Below are 6,139 nucleotides of genomic sequence, written 5' to 3'. Positions count from 1 at the left end.
CATTTTTTCAGCTTATTTTCTTGTTCTTTTTCTATTTCTCAAGGAGACTATTGTCTTAGCCTGGGTTCCCCAGAAAATAAAGCCTGTGTCAAAAGTTTACGTGCTAACACTTCACTGGGTTTGTGCAACAACGGAAACCAGGTTGAAGGAAAAAGTGAGGAAGGGAGGGAGGAGAGCAAAGGTAAGAGGCTGCATTCCTGAGAGGCTCACAGTTTTGTAACCAGTGTGGCTAATTCCTTGGGCTCACAGTACATCCTCAGAGAGGTTGTATGAACTCCTCTGTCTTGGAGCATCCCTCAGGAGGAGAAGGTGAGAAGAATTTATCCATTGGGTCCTTCCTGTCCCCCATCTCCTATGGTTCAAAGTCTGCCCCACAGGGCATTAACCTGATGCATCCAGGCAGTATTACCTGGCCTCTGGGGAAGCCAGAGCCTCCTGGACCAATCTGGCCCCTGCATATAGTGGTCTGTCTCTCCCTTTCTGTCTGTGCTACTGTGGGGCTCCTCAGTCTGTAGTGCAGTCGATGGCAGAGGCCATGACCTGGCTTAATGACCAGGAAATAGCTTGCTGTTCCCTGTAGAGCCTCTCCATCTAGGAGTCAAGGCAAATGATTTAGGGGTGAGGTTGGTGAGTAGTGGGGTTGAGGGGGGAACGCCACAGAGATCTGTGGTGGTGCATAACCTAAGGCTAGCAATTCTACCCCTTGCACCATTCAGATCTGCTTTCACCCTCTTGTAACCTTGGAGCGCATACAAGAACAAGATGCCCTCATTTCTGCTCTAAGAGGGAAGATACAAGTCAGTCTTTCAAGGTGGCAGCTGTTCATTGAAGCAGGGCAGTGCCTGGGGACAGAGAAAGTAAGGGGGTGACAGGTGGGGAAGAAGAGTACAGTGTAGGGTGTGGCTATGGATCTGAGCAATGCTTAAACTGAATCATATAAAGTATCAAGTTCTTTCCATTTATTGATGAGGTTACTTAAGGCTAAAAAATTTCCTTTGAAATTTTTTCTATCTCCCATAAGTTTTCCAATGAAGAATTCTCCATTTCTTTGTTTTCTAGATCATTTGTAATTTCATTTTTCTTTCCTTTGATTCAAGTGTTCCCAAACAGTGTGTTTCTTAGACTTAATTTCCATGCAGTTAGCATATTTTGGTGACCTTAAAAATCATTTACTTCATTTTTATTGAATGATGAGCAGAGATGATAGCCTATGAAATATCTAATTTATTGAATTTTTCAAGATTTTCCTTATAGCCAAGTGGGTGATAAATTTTAGTAAATGCTCATGTATGTATAAAAATGTACATTCTGTATTTGAAGAAACATTTATTTATTTGAGTTTGTAGATTGCCCTTATTCTTAAGTGATACATGCTTACGAGTGAAGGGTCATAATATTGGTAACTTATTTTCAAATGATTCAGAAAAAAAATGTGTATGTATGTATAAAAAGAGAGAGAGAAATAAAGCAAATATGGCAAAATCATAACAATTGGTGAATCTAAATGGTTCGTATAGAGATGTTTATTGTAGCATTCTTCTGCCTTTTCTGGGGATTTGAAATTTTACAAAATATAAAGGTGAAAATAAAATCCCTTTACTCTATTTTTAATAGGCGTCTCAGTGGGACCAAAATTAGGCTTGAATATTTCATCTGCTATCTTTCCCTGGGACCTCTTCATTATTTTAAATCTTTTATTTGTTTTTCTAATAAAGTTATTTAAATCTGTAATTCTTCCTTTGAATTTTTGTTTGGTCACACTTCAAAGATTTTTATATTTTGTGTTCTCATTGTTATTCATTAAAATAATTTATAATTTCTATTCTGATTTTCTCTCTAACCTGATGGTAGCTAAAAGAGTGAATTTTGGATATTCATGTCTATAGGGATCTTGGTGGTGGTGAGGTTTTGTTTTTTCTTTGGCTATTCTGGTTGATGTTTTCTGGTTTTATTGCATTATAGTCTGTGAAATGGCCTATAGTATTTCTGCCTTTTGACTACAGTAAGTCCCCTACATACGAATGAGTTCCATTCTGAGAGCAAGTTCATAAGTCCAATTTGTTAAGTCCAGCAAAGTTAGCTTACATACCCAACTAACACAGTTGGCTATACAGCACTGTAATGTAATAGGTTTATAATACTTTTCACACATAAAAAACAAACACAAAAAATAAAGAAAACATTCTTAATCTTACAGTATAGTACCTTGAAAAGTACAGTAGTACAGTACAACAGCTGGCATACAGGGGCTGGCATCAAGTGAACAGGCAAGAAGAGTTACTGACTGGAGGAGGGAGAGAAGGTGGGAGATGGCAGAGCTGAAGGATCGTCAGCAGTAGGATATGGAGGGTGAGCTGCAATTTCACTCACACGTGATGTTGATGGAACGCACGTTCGCATCTTTGAAAGTTCTCAACTTGAAGGTTCGTACTGTATACGGAAGTATCCTCTGAATTCTGGGGAAATGGTTGCTTGAATACATCCTTGCTGCCCTCATCTTTCAATTTAAAACCAGCTACTGAACATTTTTTGAGGCCAGCAGCTTTTTTATTTTTTGAGGCCAGCATTTTTTGAGGTTTTAGGGTAGAAGCAAGATCTAGTGATCTCTGGGAGCTAGTCTGAGTTCAGTGAGAGCCGGGCCACCAGAGGCCCAGGCCCCAGTAGTGATGGTCAGAAGGAAAGAGGTAACATCTGGGAACACCTGACTTATGCAAATCCAAGAACTTCCTGAGGGAGCTGTGCGCCTGCCCCTGTGAGTATGCTTCAGCCTCACTGCTCCAGTGCTCAGAAAGCTGAGGGGGAGTAAATCAGTGTGCTCAATCCCTTCTACCCTGGGAAAATGCCAGCTGAGGAGACTAAGGAGCAGAGGAAGTCCTTCTGGGACCAGCGACCCACCAGCTGGAGCACTGCTGACCCAGAAGAGCAAAGACTGCTGGGCGGTCCATGACTCAAGAGCCTGACCTGCCGCAGATCCCCAGCAGCTGAACACGCACCCCGGGGAGCCAGCAAAGGAAAATACCAACGTACCTGTGGGGTCTTCAAAATGAGAAAGAGAGAGAACTGGTGTATCACAGAGAACAGCCAGTACAAACCTACAGGAGAAGAGAGAAGGGAATCTGAACAGAAATTGACGATGAAAACGACACCCGAAGGAGCCACAGATACAGTGTGACGCGCATGCACACACACACACACACACACACACACTCACTCACTCATGTTCTGGACCGAAGGAAAATCTCATATTCAGACTAAACATTTCAGGAGATGAATCAAAGGAGAGGAAGGTTACTGGTGCAACTGGATGTGGAATACCAAATGGAGAAATAAAACACATATCAAAAATTTAAAGAGATGGAAATGATGAGGTGAAATCAGAGAGGTTGCAGGGATGATGGAGGCAACCAAATACCTATTTGAATTATTCAATATTGGAATTATTATTATTGGAAAAATGGAAATTCATCAAATGGAGGAAGTGGAAGGCAGGCAATAACAAAACAAAACAATGGAGGAAATTTTCCCTGAAATTTTTCCAACAAAGACCTGATCAGAAGATTTTAAGGAGTCACTGAATTCCAAACAGAGCTTCCCCCCCGCCAAAAAAACAAAAACAAAGAAACACCAAGTATACATATAAAGCTTACCAACCTCCAGAGAGGGAAAATAAGTAACTTACAATGAAAATCAATGAGCCTGGCACTGGACTTCTCATCTGCAATACTGGAAGTAAATGATGATGCAATAATATCTACAGACTTCTGAGGGGAAAAGGGAATCCTAAAGGAAGACTAATAATAATATGGGACTATAAATACTGAAGGATCTCCGCCTGGTACTTGGGGAGGGGCAGGTGGAGAGGAAAAAAGTTAAAGCATTTAAATCTCTTTGGGGCTTGGGGAGCATGATGTAAAAGAATTACAATCGGTCATCTTAATGTGAAGAAATAGGTGGTGTTTTTCATATAATGGAAGATTATATAATTGTGATTATGTATTTTTTTTTCTGAATATGAATAAGAAAAGGTAATTGCTAGCTCTATAGAACACCAAAATCTAAAAGAAAAACAGAGGGAATTCCCTGGCTGTCCAGTGGTTAGGACTCCATGTTCTCACTGCCAAGGGCCCACATTCTATCCCTGGTTGGGGAACTAAGATTCCACAAGCTGTGAGGCACAGCCAAAAAAACCCAAAACAACAACTACAAAAAACCCTCATTAAACTGTATACCTAATATGTGTGCAATTTGTTGTATGTAAATTATACTTTAAAAAAAATAAAAGAAAAACAGATAATAAATGGCCATATTATCAAGCCAGCAAAAACAAGAAAAAGGAAGAGAAATAACAAATAAATAGTAAGCTCGAATTAAAATGGAAGGAATAAAATAAAATATATCCATTTTTACAGTAATCTCAAAGGGACTGAATTGTCCTATTAAAACGCAAGGTGTGCTAAATAGGATTAGAGAACAAAACCCAGGCATATGCTGTTGTTAGGAATACTGTATCAGCCAGAAATGCGTGTAACAGAAACCTGAATCACAGTGGTTTAAACATATGAGAAATTTTTCCTTGTGTAACAAGAGGTAGGCGCAGAGCTGGGGCAGCTGCTCAGAAAAGCTCTAATCTCTACTGTCAATTCTAGATTCCCCTCACCCTTAGCACCTCTGCTGGATATGGTGGCTTACCTGGTGGTGTGACCTTCAACCTTCATTCCTAAGGGATCTGAGCCCTTCCTGGTAACTATGCTGTTCTCAGTTTGAGGCCATGATGGATGGATGTGTCCATCTACCATCAAAATTGGGCACCTCCTCCATATACCAAGCTCAGGCTTCTTCCTCCTCTGTCAACTGGTCATAAGGGACACACTTCCCACTGCATGCAGCCATAGGTTTTTTTTTTTTCTTTTGGCAGTGCCAAGCGGCTTGCGGGACCTTAGTTCCCTGACCAGGGATTGAACCCGGGCCCCCAGCACTGGAAGCTTGGAGTCCTAACCACTGGACAGCCAGGGAATTCCCTCAGCCATAGGTTTAAGCCAAGGGGCAGGCAACAGGTGGATGAAATGGGGGTCAGGGTTGCTTCCTCACTCAGCTTGCTTGTGCCATCTGGCCCTCCTCTGCTCAATCTTGGCAACTCCGGTGGGAGGGTGAGGGCATGCGGCATCTCTGAAGAAGTCCTCCCAGGAGAGACTCCTTTTGAATCACTGAAAGTGGTGTCTCTCAGAGGAGTCGGAAAGGGGCAGAGGGACATTCTGAACAATGACAAGACCTCCAGTTAGGAATTGTTGAGGTTGGACACTGCCATGGCAGTCCCCAAATTATAGGAGAAAGAATTATGCTATGTGTCCCTAACTTCAGGTGGGGTACAATGATGGCATCTTCTCTTGATTCATCTCCCCTTATTCCAGTGTTTCCCAACCTTTATTTTTTTAAGTTATAGCTCCTCCAAGGGGACTTTTTAGATATTATTTTTCCTAATTGTCCTCCCCATAAAAATTTAATACCACAGATATACTGCATATCTGTTTATGTACTATGGTCCTTTGAGAGCCACAAACCATTGTAATAGCTAAGATTTTTTTTCAGGCTCCAAGAACAAACTTTCACCCCCTTGGGGGCAATATTGCCCCTGTTGAGAATGCATGTCTATTCCGTTAAGAAAAAACTTAAAGCAGGAAGGAAAAAAGCAGTATTATAATTTAAATTATCTGATATGTTTCTTTGACAGAAACGCAGTGACACACGTAACTGTGAAAAATGTCTCCCCAGCACTGTGCATTAATGTGGGTTAATGAAAATGGGTGGCTGAAATGAGGAGAGTGGGGGATTGGAAGGCAGACCGCTTTCAGCCGGAGCAGAGACGTGGTGGAGTCTTTCATGTGCGACTAGAGCCCTCTGCTGGCCATTTTGGGAACATACCCTTCTAAATTAAATGTAGCCCATTCATTTACCTTCTATTTTCCCAGCATCCCTAACGTGTCATTGATGAGCTCTAGGCTTGGGTTTGAGGCTCGGCAAGGTTTAATAACCTTATAAGAAAAGGTTATTAAAGCCAGAACCACACAGTGGTAAGTGGCAAAGCTGGCATTCAAAGTCAGGTTTGTCTGAATCCAAAGCCCATACTTTCCTCCTCAAGAGG

Source organism: Eubalaena glacialis, chromosome 13, assembly GCF_028564815.1.
Source record: "Eubalaena glacialis isolate mEubGla1 chromosome 13, mEubGla1.1.hap2.+ XY, whole genome shotgun sequence".
In the NCBI taxonomy this organism is placed as follows: domain Eukaryota; kingdom Metazoa; phylum Chordata; class Mammalia; order Artiodactyla; family Balaenidae; genus Eubalaena; species Eubalaena glacialis.
The sequence above is the reverse complement of the archived record's forward strand: the minus strand, read 5'-3'. Positions refer to the sequence as shown.